The sequence below is a fragment of the Podarcis raffonei genome, chromosome 5 (assembly GCF_027172205.1).
Source record: "Podarcis raffonei isolate rPodRaf1 chromosome 5, rPodRaf1.pri, whole genome shotgun sequence".
NCBI classification, from domain to species: Eukaryota; Metazoa; Chordata; class Lepidosauria; order Squamata; family Lacertidae; genus Podarcis; species Podarcis raffonei.
Window position 1 is genome coordinate 21,320,884 of NC_070606.1, and position 16,082 is coordinate 21,336,965.

At 43.0% G+C, this 16,082-nt stretch overlaps 1 long non-coding RNA gene across 1 annotated transcript; it reads right to left on the bottom strand.

Annotated features, from left to right (window-relative positions):
• Window positions 1–7,957: 7,957 nt before the first annotated feature.
• On the bottom strand, window positions 7,958–15,595 carry LOC128413767 (uncharacterized). The gene is made up of 3 exons (XR_008330445.1): window positions 15,325–15,595; window positions 9,075–9,377; window positions 7,958–8,451 (listed from the first exon to the last, which is right to left on the bottom strand). It is a non-coding gene; the product is annotated as an uncharacterized LOC128413767 (long non-coding RNA).
• Between the last annotated feature and the right edge of the window lie 487 nt (window positions 15,596–16,082).

Here is a 16,082-nt window from a genome sequence, read left to right on the forward strand (position 1 = left end):
TTGCAATAGTTCAGTTTGTTTTGCTTTCTTGGCAGCCCTTGTTTTTCCTGCCACACTCATTCCACAACTGTCTAGGTTTCAAGGTCAAATTGTAAATCCCATGGGAAAAGCAATCATCCAGGCAAAAAGATTTCCAAAACAACCAGCAGTTCTCAGAGGTTTATATTTCCACAATCCAGCAGGGGGAGCTCCCCAAAAGTTTCCACCATTTAATTCCCAAATATGGTAAAATCCAAAATAAGGGGGGGAAACCCTCTAAATTCACTTTAAACTGCAGATGATAAAGGTTCTTTGCGAAGGTGTGAACAACAGTTCCTTTTTTGTAACTGCAAAGTAGCCCAATGTAACTTTATGTCTCTATACACAGTTGCCACAGTCTGATGTTACTTTGTATCCAGGCAGCCCGTGAGCTGGGGCTTATAACTTTATAATCCACAAAATATAGAGAGGTATAGCACAGTCTCACAATCAAATCCAAACTTGCAGGGTAAGTTCCAACTTCTTTTAAACTCCTTTCAACGCTTCCGCTTTAAAAAAACTTTGCTCAGTACTTTAAACAGGGACGGAAGACTGACTTCCTTTTTAGCGTCTCCCGCTTTCAGCCGAAATTCACCAATTTGATGTCCAAATAAAGCCTCAAATTTCTTACTCACGAGTTTGTTGTTTCCAATCAAATGTTCAAAGAAGAAAGGTCAGCGCTCATCAGCAGCAGCCGCGCGGCTTCGCTTCCGCGGAAAGAGCGATGGATTCACAGCACCGCTACCCCCTCCACGTTCCGGAGCCCCTTACGGGGTCCCTTCTACGTATCCGAGGTCGCTCCTGGTGCCCGCCGAATCCCACGGCCACGGGCTCACTCTACCCGTGGTTTTCCTAAACGGGTCGTCGCTGTGCCGCAGCGCACGACCCTTTTCCGCGGAGCCCCTCTTCAACAACTGAAGAGGACCGCCATTGCTGTTTCGCGCCGCCTCCGGCTCTGCTATCAAGACACGGCTCATAACAGCAATAAGAGACTTGGAATCAATGGCAACTTCTGCAAGACAGATTGCTCTTCTTACAAACTGATACAGCTTCCTTAACTTTCTATGTTGGAAGAGATTGTCTTAATATCTGCAGCTCCAGAATCTGGGTTTCCAGAACATTTATTTATCTGCCAAATAATATTTGTTTTCCAATTTTTTAACAAACCAATGCCAGGTTACATCAAATTTAATATTTATTTATTTATTTATTTATTTATTTCTGTCTGTCTGTCTGTCTGTCTGTCTGTCTGTCTGTCCCTCATCCCCATTTATCTTCACAACAATGTTCTGAGGTAGGTTAGGCTGAGCTATAAGTGGCTTAAGTCTACCCAGTGATCTTTGTGGCTCAGTTAGAGCTAGAACCATGTCTCCATGCATTCTAACCACTACACACTCTTCTGTCAGTAACTACAAGAAGAGTTTTTCTGTGCATGTGCAGATTGTCCTTTTACCCTCGAGCATTCGCAACCTAACCATATTTATTTAAGAGTGAAGAAGTCAGTTGGTCCCCAAGCAAACATGACCTCTCTTTTCCAGAAATGAAGCATTGTTGCAGACAGCACCATGGGCGTAGCCTGGATTTTTGTTTGTGGGGGGACAGGACTTTTGTTAGGAGGTGCAGAACCGACATGATTGGTTAGTTACTTAAGTATTTCTATTGTTTTGCTTGATGGGGGGCAGTTGCCCCCCTTGCTTACACCCATGAGCAGCACACTTATCTTTGGGACTGGAAATGAGGCCCTTTACTGGTATCTAGGAAACACAACAAAATCCTGCAGGGAATAAGGATAATCTGTTGGGCACGGAATAACTTCTGTAGAAACAAATCCAGATAGCTCAAGCAAACAAGAGAAAGCAGATAAACAGCATCTTAAATTCACAAATAAGCACTAGGGGGCAGTATTTCCCAGTGTTTCGCATCTAGATCAGATCCAAAAAGAACAGTCATTTCAGAAATTATCAAAATTAGGCATACGTATAGCCCAATATCAGATGTATAAAGTATTATCCTGAGTTGTAGAGGATTGTAAGTGAGGTCAAAGGGAAAGGAAACGCCCCCAAACCTTCTTAATAATGGACTGTTAATAACCAAATCATCACCATCTGAACTTATCTTCCTGGCCTCTGCTGTTTACAGTTCCTCCCACATATTTGCTGGCCCTCTGGGTCATTTATAGCCTCAGCCCCTTTCAGAATCAACTGATATAAATTATCGGGGCTGGGGGAGGCCAGTTTGAATAACTGATATAAAGCAAGCTTCCCACTGATATAGCTCCATATATATTGCAACAGTGTTGATTTACAAGTAAAGATAGTATTGTTTATACTGTTATTTCATTCTTACAACCAAGCTTCACATACCTTTTGCGGAAGAAAAACCGCAAATGCTAGGTGGTTGAATTGTGGAGGCATTGTTTGATATTATTGCAAATGACACTGTCCTTGTTGGTCTGCCATTTAAATCCTGCAATGAAAAGTGCACCTAGGATTGATTTCAACCACCTTTTTGTGGAGGGAAGATTAAGATACCCCCAGCCAGTATGATCAAATATTATTAGAGTTGTAGTCCACCTAATACATTTTCCTGCATTGGAGAGGGTTGGACTAGATGACCCTCAGGGTCCCTGCCAACTTCACAATTTGATGGTTCTGCTTCAGCACTGTGGAGAAGCTCTCTAGGGTTTCAGGTGGGAGTCTGATCAAGCCCTACTACCTCGGAGACACCAGGAGCTGGACCTGGGACCTTCTGCATGCAGACAACACGTTCTGCCACTAAGTTACAGTGTTTCCCATCACTGCAATAAGGTTTTCCCAGTGGCCAGCAATCTGTAGCGAATCTGTTGGTTCTTGCATCAGCTCATTTCCAGCTTCCATCTCTTTGCTTATGCTTATATCTATATGGAACTCATGAATGAGCAGAAAACTTTTCTGTCCCACGAAGCCTTTGCAGGCAATTTAAAGCACATCGCCCGCAATGGTCTGCTGGTGTTTGTCTCTAATTATTTTGCTTTTAATTTTTGATTATATATATATATATATGCAAATGTAAACCACTGTGATATATTATATCTATCTAATATTGCTTGCTAATTTTTCTGGTACAGCTTCATGCCTTTAGTTCCATGTCTTGCTGCCATGAAGACGCAGTGATGGGAAACAGTTCACTGGGGACATTTCTGCTAAATGAACAATTGTAAATACAACTGAGCCACAAGAGAAGTAAAAGGAAACTATTCTGGGAAGTGCAGCACCTTCCCACATTTTGTGGGATAGATTTCTGTTTCTGTGGTCTGCTGATGTGAACAGGACCCTTGCAATGTTGCAAGCAGCTTCTTGTTCTCTTGATCTCTGTCCATCCTGGCTGGTAAAGTTGACAAGTGTATCCAGGGGCCTGCTCCCTTTGGTCAATCAGTAGTACATAAATCCCTGAAGAAACCTCTGTGACGAAAAAGTTGGTTTTGCTGGACAGGTTGGATGAACAAGTGTTTCTTTCTTTTTTTTCCTGCCTGCAAATTGTTAATGAATGGCAGCCTCTGATTGGCCGTGGTTCCAGGAGGGAGAGTTTAAAAGGAGAGGTTCTGGAGAGACAGTTAATTTGAGAGGGTTGGAATTGTGGTTGGAGAGGGTGGGAGATAGGTAGGGAGACAGTTAGGAGACAGGCTGAGGTATAGAATCATAGAATCATAGAGTTGGAAGAGACCACAAGGGCCATCGAGTCCAACCCCCTGCCAAGCAGGAAACACCATCAGAGCACTCCTGACATATGGTTGTCAAGCCTTTGCTTAAAGACCTCCAAAGAAGGAGACTCCACCACACTCCTTGGCAGCAAATTCTACTGTCGAACAGCTCTTACTGTCAGGAAGTTCTTCCTAATGTTTAGGTGGAATCTTCTTTCTTGTAGTTTGGATCCATTGCTCCGTGTCCGCTTCTCTGGAGCAGCAGAAAACAACCTTTCTCCCTCCTCTATGTGACATCCTTTTATATATTTGAACATGGCTATCATATCACCCCTTAACCTCCTCTTCTCCAGGCTAAACATGCCCAGCTCCCTTAGCCGTTCCTCATAAGGCATCGTTTCCAGGCCTTTGACCATTTTGGTTGCCCTCCTCTGGACACGTTCCAGTTTGTCAGTGTCCTTCTTGAACTGTGGTGCCCAGAACTGGACACAGTACTCCAGGTGAGGTCTGACCAGAGCAGAATACAGTGGCACTATTACTTCCCTTGATCTAGATGCTGTACTCCTATTGATGCAGCCCAGAATTGCATTGGCTTTTTTAGCTGCCGCGTCACACTGTTGGCTCATGTCAACTTTGTGGTCAACCAAGACTCCTAGATCCTTTTCACATGTAGTGCTCTCAAGCCAGGTGTCACCCATCTTGTATTTGTGCCTCTCATTTTTTTTGCCCAAGTGCAATACTTTACATTTCTCCCTGTTAAAATTCATCTTGTTTGTTTTGACCCCGTTCTCTAATCTGTCAAGGTCGTTTTGAAGTGTGATCCTGTCCTCTGGGGTGTTAGCCACCCCTCCCAGTTTGGTGTCATCTGCAAATTTGATCAGGATGCCCTTGAGTCCATCATCCAAGTCGTTGATAAAGATGTTGAATAAGACCGGGCCCAAGACAGAACCCTGTGGCACCCCACTAGTCACTCTTCTCCAGGATGAAGAGGAACCATTGATGAGCACCCTTTGGGTTCGGTCAGTCAGCCAGTTACAAATCCACTGAGTGGTAGCATAGTCAAGACCGCATTTTACCAGCTTCTTTACAAGAATATCATGGGGCACCTTGTCAAATGCCTTGCTGAAATCAAGGTAGGCTACATCCACTGCGTTCCCTTCATCTACCAGGCTTGTAATTCTGTCAAAAAAACGAGATCAGGTTAGTCCGACATGACTTATTTTTCAGAAATCCATGCTGACTATTGGTGATCACAGCATTCCTTTCTAGGTGCTCACAGACTGTTTGCTTAATGATCTGCTCCAGAATCTTCCCTGGTATAAAGAGTGAATGGGAGAAAGAGTTGTTTCTGGAAAAAACAACTTCCACTCTGAGCGTATTGTGAAGGACAGAGTGTGGTGTCCTGAAGGAGGAATAGACCAGAATTTTACTGGGAGGCAGAGGTTGAGCCAGGAGAAATAGGAGCTGAAAAGGAACAGCCTACTTGGGACTCAAATCTAGTCTGGAGGGGAGAGATAGATAGATCAATTGGGGGGGGGGAATTCTGTGCAGTGTTTGAGCTTTCAAGTAGTTTGAGGAGAAAGGATACACACCTGGTGCTTCAGAGATCTGCCTGCCCTCACTGTAGTCTTATTCTTATCCTGAATGCAATTGGAGGACAGCCAAGCAGAGCAGTTTCCCAAGTTATCATTCTCTTAGGATTGCTTCACACACTATTTAGGTAGACATCTGAATGTTCAGCAAATCCATTTAAATTTCAATTCAGATAGAGCTATTCATGACATCATAGATGTTAACATGGTGATCAAAGTTCTCTGTCAATAGTGTAATCACATTGATGAAGCAATACTCAAGAGTTTAAGTGTTAACTGGTCAGGGTGGCAGAATCATTTTGTCTGGATGAATAGAAACTGGTCTAGAGAGCAACAATTTGGAACAAAAATGAGGTTCACATTTAACAAATAAATAATAAGATCCAACCTCCCACTAAACTACACTTTTAAAAGCTACAATCCTAAAATCATTGAACTTTCCCCCCTTGCACTTTGCCTTTGCTGTTTTATTACATTTTTAATTGATGCTTATTGTTTTGATATATTGATGTAAAGCACTTTGTGAGGTTCATTTCAAAAGCAGTACATAAGTAAATGAAATGGTAGGGATTGAGAGGGAAGTATTTCTGACTAAATGGATCTGTCTTGATTTATAATAATTAAAAATCATGTTCAGCCAAAAATAAAAGAGAACAAAAAACTTCCAAGCAGAGGCGGATTTAGGGCAGCACAACCCCCCCCCGCACTGCGTTATCACAGATCTCCAGTTCAGATAATTCAGAAAAGGGCAAGCAGAGTGATCAAGTGGATGGAACAATGAGGAAAGCTTTGGAGCATTGGGGACTTTTTGGTTTAGAGAAAAGTTGAATAAGAGGTGGCATGACAGAAATTTATAAAATTTTGCATTGCATGGAGAAAGTGGATAGAGAAAAATTTCTCTCCCACTGAACTACACTTTTAAAAGCTACAATCCTAAATGCATTGAACTTTCCCCCCTTGCAGTTTGCCTTTGCTGTTTTATTACATTTTTAATGGATGGTTATTGTTTTGAAATATTGATGTAAACCGCTTTGTGAGGTTCATTTCAAAAGCAGTACATAAGTAAATGAAATGGTAGGGACTAAGAGGGACGTATTTCTGACTAAATGGATCTGTCTTGATTCATAATAATTAAAAATCATGATCAACCAAAAATAAAATGTAGCCTTATTGGAGTTAAAATGTAGCCTTATTGGAGAGGAAAATAAACTTCCAAGCAGAGGCGGATTTAGGGCAGATGAGCCCCCGCCCCCCGCGCTGAGCCTGGAGGGGCCAGAGGGGAGCAAAAGGATAAAGTAATGAAAGGAGCAGCATGGAAGGCGAGAGGGGGCAGCCTTCCTCAGAGCCCAGACATGCTAATGCGCTTATCTGGCTTCCTGGGTGGGTCCCCCCTGCGGGTTGGGGTGGGGGGATCATTGTGTGAAGAGGGAGCGAAGAGGAGACCGAGGGGAGGGGGGAGAAGCGGGGAGACCAGGGAGGAGGAGGAGGAGGGCCGCCTCAAGGTCCCAGGGGAAAAGGTGGGGTCCTAGGAGCCAACTCTTGGGCCCAGGTCCCTTGTCCACCCCCCATTCTTCTATTCAAGTGGGCGCCCTTGGGTGGGATATAAATAGAGAAATAAGCTCGTGGAATTGAAACTCGGTTTCAGAACCATTTAGCTGGAAAGCAGAGGGAAAGCAAACCCTGAACCCTGAACCGCATAAGCAGAATTGGTCCCTTGTCTGGATGTCAGAAGCTCAGCAAGGATTAGCTTGGTTTAAGATTAGGTACAAGAGGAAATACTGAATGATGAAGTGATAAACAGAAGCATTATAAACAGATTGGAATCTTGTAAGGCATTCCCAATACTCTCAATTAGCATCCTCATTTAACATTTTGAATTCCATGATTTAACCCAATGTCTGAGTCACATCATCAAGCTACTGTGGATTTTGATTTGGGTGAACTCTTCCTTCGTGGAAGTTGCACGTAAAAGCAGAGAGGGGATCCGGCAGAACCAATCCCTTTCTGTATTCAGGCAACATTTCAAAAAGGGAGTGCATTATGTAGCATGGCAGGCAGGCAGGGCTTAGAAAAATCCATCCCCATAGAATCACATGCACAAAAACGCACGTATATATCTATATCCATATATGCTTTATTGTTTTCTGCAAAAAGTACAAAAATATATTGTGCTTACAACACAATGCATCAAACATTAAAAAACGAAACAAATAAATAGCAAACCAAGAAACCAATAGTAATAATAAATAATAATAATAATGAACAGTTTATACTTATACCCAAATTAAAGTAACCGCCAACCCCAACTAAACATTTAACCCACATCAACCCAACAAAAACAAAAGCAAAATTGGAACATTTTGAAACATTTACCCAATTGTTCTAACCCCAGATTTTGACTTTGGTCCTTATTTGAACAAGTGGCAAATTGTTCAGCTTTTATTTTTGACTTCAGTATACAAGTGGTCTTAGCGTGCTTGGGCAAAGGGAAGCGAATGCTTCAGTAAAAGGAAAGCCAGATGATGATCCCAGACAAAGGCATTAAAATAACAAACTTTATTGAAAAACTTTAAAATGTATTTATATGGATGGGTAACCCTAGAAGGCGTCGAGAGAAGGGAAGATATTGCTTTGCTGCCCATTTTGGTAATCTTCAAACAACATTTGCAGCTGGATGATTCCCCGTTGCATAAGTGTTCGCCATTGAATGACTGTTCCCCATTGCAGACCAGGGAGTTTTACTGCTTGATGGAGTGCAGAAGTTACCAGCCCTGCTGGAGGCTGCCTCATCATCTCTGCATCATAATATGGAACTGGGCAGTTGCTTGCCTTGGAAGTCTCACAAAGCCCAGTTCCACCAACAGCAGCTGGCTGGTAATGAACCGGGTTCAATTCCTGGGAGTTCTGCTGCTGTGCTGCATAGACGGGCTCTCCTGGTTGCGTGGTGCTGAGAGGTCACTGCCAGAACCCTGCTCCTTCATAGCTTTCGGGATAATGGAAGCTGCGTGGCTGGTAATGTTGCTGCGTCGGACTTCTTGCACTGCTCCTCGGAGTGCTTGGACTTCTTCTGTCAGAGCGGCTATAAGGAGTTGTAGCTCGGTTCCTGATCATTGTTTTGGACCCAGTCATCTTTGTTCTCGCTCTTCAGTTCTGAAACCAGGTCTGAACAAAAGAAAGGAGAGAACAAAATGCCCATTATTTCCAAATGGATAGGTCATAATTTCACTTTCTAGCTCAGAGGACAGCCAAATATTTGTGCTTCGTGTGGTGTAAGTTTTTCAGTGTGGGAGACCTAGGGACTTGCGGAACATTGGCTAGAAAAGCAATGTTGCTTAACTGTGGTTCCAGCTGAATGCTGCACATTTGGTCTCCCAATGCAAGATGCTTAATGCTGCCATCCTAATAGGATTATCCTATGCACACTCCCTTGGGAGTTCAGTCAGGTGGATCGGGCTATAAAGGCAGCCTAGAAAACCGGGTGGTTTTATCCTCAATTTAGGTTGAAACCAGGTCTGTTAAGAGTTTTTACTGTTCAGATCCAGAACCTTTGATATTTGAAAGTATGTGCCTCCAATAATTTGAGTGGGAAGGAAAAGGAAGCCTTAATCAGGAACCAGGATTTCTGAACAAGTATGGGCACAATTTCTTCCTACAGTTGAAAAGGAGGGGACACAACACACCCACCCCTTACAAAAAGCCTTTACATCCACGGTACAACACGCCCCCCCCGAAATAAAACCCCACAAAACCCCAGGAAAGAGGAAGTCGGCTCTTGAATACGGCACCTTTCACGTTAAGCTCGGAGGCACCAGGAAGAGCTAAGGCATTCGAATGACAACGAAAGAATTATTCTGAGCGATTTAAATTTATCCAGTATTTGCGGTTTAAGGAAGTCCCAGGAACCCCCACTATCCCTCTTCTTACGTGCACACGATCTTCTTCGACTCCGATGCACCTCGCCAGAGCCTCCCTAGTCCCGTATCCGGGGTACGGGTTCTCTTCAAACGCCTTCTTTAAAAGCTCGATTTGGGCGGGGGTAAAAACGGTCCTTTTTCTCCCATCTCCACCGACTTTGGGGTAGCTTCCTCCTGGGAAAAGACAAAGAGGCAAATCTGAAGGAAGCGCTGGGCAAACTTAAACTGAAGCGACGCTTGACATGCTCCCGCCATGGAAAGCTCAGGGCTGCATCGCCTGCACTTGACCCGGAGCAAGTCCTCCAGAATCGGGCGCTGCCTGAGGTTACACTGCGTAAAACAACCACCAGTATAGAACGCTTCGGTGGCAATTCTTTCAACCGCCCCGCTGACCACCCACCCGGCAGAGCGCAGAAGGGCAAAGCCTTTGCTTTTTACAGGAAGGCTTTTGTACCTGACATTGAAATCCACGCACTTTGTGGCCTTTAAATAAACCTCCGGTTGCTCGGCACAAGGCTTGCATGAAAACAAACCAAAGAATTTTCAGTAAGAAGTTTACGCTCTTATTTCTATGTCTGCCATCGTTTTCCGCAGCCGATCCTAATCGCGTTTATTGGGAAATTAAATCGCCGTTTATTTGAAAAGGATTTAACGTTCAGGAAAGTGTGTCCTGTAGAGGATCACATTTTCCACGCACTAAATGCTTCGTGTTTACGAATAAAGGTGTGCAAAGCAGTCTTGCCTGGGCTTCTTCCCAAGAAATAGCGAGACATGTTTAATCTCTCCCCGGCTACCACAAATGGGTCTTTGAAAGCCTTCCTTACGCCAGGATCCTGACCCAGATGAAACAGAAATCATCTTCCTTCCTACTCATTCCCCTATAAATAATTAGAGCAATGTTGTTTTTTATAGAAAGTGAATTAATAATCATTTTTTTAAAAGTTTCTTTTACCTTCGTTGTTGGTTGCCATCATGAAAAAACTCTTTCTCGCTCTCTCCTGAATTGGTTTTGCCTTAAAAATGGACACTAAGATCCCTCAGGTTCACTCTGCTATTCTGCTGGGGGTTCGGTCTGGGCAATTATCTCCGGTGGGCGAACCCCACCCTTACTTCTCAGCCGATAAGAGGGAGTCACCTTTTTTTTCAGTTGTTTTGCTAAACTGAGTCAACCCCCTCCCTCCCTCCCTGGCCACCCCTTTGGCAGTTGACTCTTCGGCCGCCAGTAATAACCAATTGACTCTGACCTACTTTAGTCTGTGATTTCTTCCTTAGCCCTTGGTTTTAAGCAGTGGTTCCAACCTTAAACTGCTGTTGATTCCAAGAAACGACAGACTAGCTGACGTCGTTTATTGCATTTTAAATGGTATTCATTGCATGTGAAAAAGCAATAAAATACATTTTAAAAAACGGCGTTGATATGCTTAATATTTCGCTGTTGGCACGTTTCGACTTGGAGCATTATCCAATGCAGGCAACTGAAGAGAAGAGAATTCAGAAGTGAGGGGAGAGAGAGAGAGAGAGAGAGAGAGAGAGAGAGAGAGAGAGAGAGAGAGAGAGGGGACTTTCCGGCGACTGCTACACATTTTCTTTGCCAAGCCAGTGCAAGTAACTGCCCCAGAACTGAATAAAGTGGGGTGTCCCACACCTGCATCGTACAAAAATCACACTTGCGGTCCAACCAAAGAACACGCCCCCCCCCGCGCTTTACCAGGTAGCACACACTTCCTATCTTAAACGGATAATAATAAAATAATAATAAATTTTATTTATATCCCGCCCTCCCCAGCCAAAGCCGAGCTCGGGGCGGCTAACAACAATAAAACAGTACAACAGTACAACACAACACAACACTCTAAAATCATTCATTACAAAATTAATTCAAATCAAACCAATGGCAACCATTGGGCCAGAGCTCCGTGAAGATTGCCAAAGGAGGGAGTCAGGCTGTGCCTTTTTAAAAAGTTTTTGTTGTTGTTCTAAAAAGAAGCAAGTGTAAATTATTTCATATGGACACAGAAGCTTGGAACAACTTAATTCCAATACCCCTCAAAGCATCCTCTCTCGTCTAAATAGATTTGTACATCGCCTTGGATGGAGGCAGTGGCAACGGCCAGGAATCGCATCAAATGCGAATAAGACGATAAACATAACAGCAGTGGCGAAGGAAATCTAAGCTGAGTAAGAAACTATATTTTTATTAATAGACTATTAAATTTGCGTCCATTTTACACTAGAAAAAAGCTTACGTTATTTTAAAAACAGTGCATTGGATACGCAAGCGCAGATCTCCTATGAAACCATTTAATCTTAAGATTCTGGGCGCCAAATCCCAGAGAGGCCCCAGACCTGAATTAATCCACATTCTTAAACATTTTTATTCACACCAATGACTTTGAGACGTGTGACAACCCAGAACAGAAATTCTAATCAAAATCTGCTTTTTAAAAATGTGGTGATCTGTCAGGGAACAACCCCATTGAAGATGACAACAGTGGTTACCCAGAACTCATTGCTAGTTGTGAAGGGGCCCCCAGAACAGCTCAACTTCAGGGCCCCAAAAATGTGGGTCTGTCACTGCTTGGGACTGATGTTGGGAGAACTGTAATAGTCATCTGCTGTTGGGTTTTAAAATAGCAAACGAGGGTAGGGTAGGGGAGTAGAGATTCAGAACTATTTGTGGTACAGGGGGAGGGGGATTATTTTGCGGTTATTGTGTTTATAAACACGGGGAGGGGAGGTCAGCAATCCTTTCTGATCTACTGCAAAACACCCAGCGTTCTTCCCACCGCTGCCATGCAAAGGAAACAGCAATTTAGAAAGCAATTAGGACTGGGGTGGGGGAGCGGGACAGGGATTAGTTGCGCCCCCCATCCCACCCTATGCATACAAGCATGTGATGAGTTATCACAGATCTCCAGTTCAGATAATTCAGAAAAGGGCCGGCAGAGTGAAAAAGTGGATGGAACAATGAGGAAAGGTTGGAGCATTAGGGATTACTTAGTTTAGAGAAAAGTTGGATAAGAGGTGGCATGACAGAAATTTATAAAATTTTGCATTGCATGGAGAAAGTGGATAGCGAAAAAATTCTCTCCCACTAAACTACACTTTTAAAAGCTACAATCCTAAAAGCATTGAACTTTCCCCCCTTGCACTTTGCCTTTGCTGTTTTATTACATTTTTAATGGATGCTTATTGTTTTGATATATTGATGTAAACCACTTTGTGAGGTTCATTTCAAAAGCAGTACATAAGTAAATGAAATGGTTGGGATTGAGAGGGACATATTTCTTACTAAATGGATGTGTCTTGATTTATAATAATTAAAAATCATGATTAACCAAAAATAAAAGAGACCGAAAAACTTATATGGATGGCATCATAGAGAGCATAAAACACCCAAGCTTCAATAAAGAATTAAACCATGTGGGTGAACCAAAAGGTCTTCACTAGATGATTTAGAGAAGATAAAGAAGGCACCAGGAAAGACTCACTGAGGAGGCTGTTCCATAGCTGGGGTTCTACTGCCAATAAAACTCTCTCTCCCTGATCGACACCCACTTCATCTCATTTCCGTTTCAAATATTAAAATTATTATATTACTCAAATAAGACCAATTTGACTGTGGGCAATGTGTTATGCCTGCAGATATCAGAAAAAGTGGAGTTGTGTCTTGACATTTCCTCCAAAAGCTCAATGTATATTTTAAAAGAGCAATCTTTAAATAACCATTTCAGCTCTTTAAATACCCATAATGCTTCCATTCATTAAGTTTGCCTAAAAATTCTTTTCACCATAAGTTATTTTACCAGAAATCATACTTCAATGTGGGTGCTCTTTCGAACGATCTGTAATTAATTAATTAATTAATTAATTAATTTGTGTGAGTGTTAGACAGTAACTTTGTGGTTTCTGAAGCCCATTGTGAGTAGGTTGTTTTTCTTTTCTTTTTAAAAGATATTTATTGAGATTTTCCACCTTAATACATTAAAAAATGAAAAAACAAAAAACAAAAAAGTTAAAAACACATAAAGTTTACAATCCCTATTTTCAATAACATATTTCCCTGACTTCCCCACACCTCCCCTTCTTATATTCCAATTCAAATTGTTAGTTCAACAAGTTCTTATCCCCCATTTTTTGACCTTTTTATATTTAATTCATTTTAGAAAAACCAATTTTAACTTATAAACATCAATATTTGTACATCAGTGCTCATTCTTAAAACTTTTTTCTAAGTCGACCCAAATTCCCTTCCACGAATTCCCCAATTTTCATACTAATAACAAAATAAAATAAAAAAGATTATAATTGTACACCCTTTGGATTCCCAAACCCCACCCCACCCTTTCCCGGTTTCGATCCCCAACAAATGTCCATCAGTCTTAGTCTACTATCAGCCTGGAGACCTCACGTCCAAGGCTCTTAATTCTCTCTCAATTCCTCTCTGCCGGTTTTTTTGGTAGTCCTTAGTATTAAACACCAGATCTCGGAGAAGCTCTGTCCCAGTAGGGTCCATGTTTCTTCCAGCCAGACCTTCATACTTAAAAGTGGAGCCCGAATCTTGTTTCTTACTCCTTTTAAGTCCAAATGTCCCGAAAGCTCCAACTTCCACCTTAATCAAATTTGTAATCCATAGGTCTTCAGATCTCCACATAAGGAGATCTCTCCATTCTTCAATCTCCAATTCAGACCAATTTCATCATCCAGTACTTATTTTCCTTTGTAACCATCATGTCAGGCCTCTGGCTCTCCTTTGTCATCTGCAATATTACATCTCCTCCTTCCTTTTCCTCAGAAACAACATATATCTCTTTCTCCACACTCTCAAATCTCTCAAGTTTCTCTTCTTGTCCAGCTGCGTGAACTTCCTGAGTCAAATCCTTATCAAATTCAATGAATTTGTTTACTGTTAAGTCCAGAGTTGCAACATTGGTAGCCAAAACATCAATTTGGCCTTGTAACTTTCCCAAGAGAAGAAAAACTCTGTCCAATTTAGCTTGAATTTTTCCTTCTTCAGCCATTCTTGTAATGTCCCAAAAACCCCTCTAGAGGGATTTTGGTTACTTAATCTTCCTTCCAGTTCAAATCCAAAAATCAAGTTAGTTTGTATCAGTTCTTCCTTGTTTTCAACAAAATATAACCAAATTGTAACAAATATATCCAGCAGAGACAACAGAAACAAAGTTCTCTTTTTCCTTCTTGACAGCTAATGTGACAGCTGTCAAACTCTTCTATATCTCCTCAACAGGCTCTCTCGCGGATCACTCCCGGGTCCGGGGGGGTGGCACTTCAGCTCTCAAAATTAACTCTTATCCTCCAGTAAAATCCCCGATCGTGCCTAATTCAAAAAAATTTTTTCTTTGCAAATCCAATTTCCGTACTACTCACGGGTTGTTGCTTTTAAAGTCCAATTGTTCACAAGAAGAAGTCAATGCTCTCCGACCATGGCATGCGGCTTCACTCCGCAGGAGAAGCAGTCGACTCTCAGCACCGCGCCGCTCACCCCGTCCCCCGTTCCGAAGCCTTTAAAAAGGCTCCTTCCCGGGTCTGGGGGCGCAAATGATGCCCGCCAAGTCACCAGGTTCACAGGCTTCAGCGCCTGTGATTTCTGAGGGTCCTCGCGTCGCCGCAGCGGCAAGACCCAAATCCTGCAGAGCCAATTCCCTCCGGAGCTCGGAGGGAATCCGCCATTAGTCGATGGCGCTAACCCGGAAGTTCGTGAGTAGGTTGTTTTTCACAAAGTTTAGCCTTGTTGAAGAAAAGTATAGTGGAAATTTGATTAAACAAAAGAGTGCTGGAACACAGACATAGCAGTCACACCATTCTTTGAAGGGCTTTATGGTCTAGCTGCAGTTTTCAAACAACTGCCAACCAACAGTCAGCATTTGGACAGCAGACTAAGCAGGCATTCAGGTCACCTAAATACAGTGAGAAGTATTATATTTCTGTTTAAATTACAGTAATTGTTTTTATGTTGCCTTTGGCCATTTGTTTATTTCATTAAATGTATACACCACTTGATTGTAAAACAAAAAACTGCAACGTGGTTTACTAACAGATAAAATAATAAAATTGAGGGGTGGGAATCAACCATACTTCCAAGCACACAAATTAATATTACCTTAAATTAGCACAGAGCCATTGAGTGATATCTGTGTCCTCGTTTTCGACAGTGCTGTGCTGTGGTGGTCACCATTTAGTCTTCCTCCAATGAGTTCTGGGAGGCACCTACTAGGCTATCACTCTAGAAACCCTTTCTCTCACCTAAGGGAATCTAACAGGAGCTGGTAGAGGATTTACTCCCAGGCATGTGCAGAGTGCTTATCCCTCAGCATCTGGCAACCACCCAGAGAATGCTAGTGCTCAGGACCCTCAGGGCTTTCTTTATGGAGGAGGGAAACACCAGCCGAATTTCCAGGGGCAGGTTCAGAAAAGGAGGCAAAGATGAAAAGGGGGCACAGGCTTCAGGGTGAAATCCTCCCTGGGTTGCATTTGCCTGAGCTGACATCCCAGCCACCTTGGCCAGACTTACTCCTGGAGGGGGGTCAGCAGGGCCGGCCCAAGACATTTGGTCACCTGAGCCGAGTCCCAAAACTGTCCCTCCCCCCAGGGGAGAAGGGGAGAAGGGAGGTCTACATCAGGAATGAGGGACAGGCTCTCCAAGAGTCTCTACTTTACCGGATTTACAGAAGGCGTCCGGTTTCTGATCAGTTCCTGGAATCACCCACTGTCCCTTGGGACGCCCCTGCTTTTAGCAGAGAAACGCTGGAGATTGTTGGGGGATCAAGATGGCGAAGAAAGGCGAGAAGAGACAAGTGGCGCCTCCTCTTTGCCCCGAGGCTGCTGTAGAGGCAGATTTGGAGTGGGGTAGAAGTGGAA